This window comes from Gavialis gangeticus, unplaced genomic scaffold (assembly GCF_001723915.1).
Source record: "Gavialis gangeticus isolate Ggan-Ray unplaced genomic scaffold, GavGan_comp1, whole genome shotgun sequence".
Lineage (NCBI taxonomy): Eukaryota > Metazoa > Chordata > Crocodylia > Gavialidae > Gavialis > Gavialis gangeticus.
In genome coordinates, this window is record NW_017729032.1 from 83918052 (window position 1) to 83919151 (window position 1100).

Sequence of the window (1100 nt, forward strand, 5' to 3'; positions counted from 1 at the left end):
TAGGTCCCTTCTGACTTATTGATTCTATGATTCTATGATTAGTAGTAGCACAGTTTGGGGTGGGGGACAGGGACATCAGCCCTGGGCACCAAGTTGCAGGGCTGGAAAAATAGAAACTGCTGCACTGCCACTCTGGCCACAACTGGAAGCCCAACAACTGTCACTACCCAGTTGTCACTGCCATGGACCAGGATGTAAAGGTGTCCGGTCATGCCTCTGGGCACTGGCTTATATTAATATAAACACCATTCTGACACTGTTACTTTTGTTTCTCTCCACTCTCCATTATCTGCTGTTTTACCAGTGCCTTTTATTAGTTAGTATTCTCTCTTTTATTTTTTTTGTGAACAATATCTATTAAAAGACATTAGAAGGACAGAAAGATTAACTGACAGATGGCTCAGTGGAGAAATTCTTAGCCACAGTCTCTGTGTGTGACTGGGGCAGGCATTTAGAAATGGTTATTGGCATCTGTTACCAAAACACATCCAGCATAATGATATTCCATGGACCAAAAGGAAACAAATAAAGTGAGCATCTTCTGTAGAGATTTTCCCTTGAGAAAGCCTGTACATTCTCCGGAGGCAATATTTCAGATTATCTAAGCTTTAGAAGCCAAAATAGATTTATGCTTCTCACAGTGTATGCTGAATTTATAGACAGAATCTCAGTAACTGGAAGGTTAGGTGAAAGATACAGTAGAAAAATTAAAAATGTTTGAAGGGAAGTGAACATTTCAAAATATATAGCAAGGCTTTCAATAAAAGATAATGATGTATCATAGAAAATAGAAAGTCTGAACAAAAATTGCAATGAGTTACTTAGCACATAATTGTTCAGGACAATAGCCTCAATGGTCTAATGTCCTTTTCCTGATAGTGTTCAATACCAGCTGCTTTAGGGGAAAAGATCCAGTAATGGGCAACTTTAATATGATTTACCCTTTCTTTTTAGTGGCATATGCCCTGGAGTCTGTGGAATCCTTAGCACTTATTAAAATAAATAAAACCCTTCTAATCAATGTAACTGTGGACAATCTTACTACCGGTAAATTGAATTCTATCAAGGTCTTAATTTATGTAATATTTTGTGACAGTGAG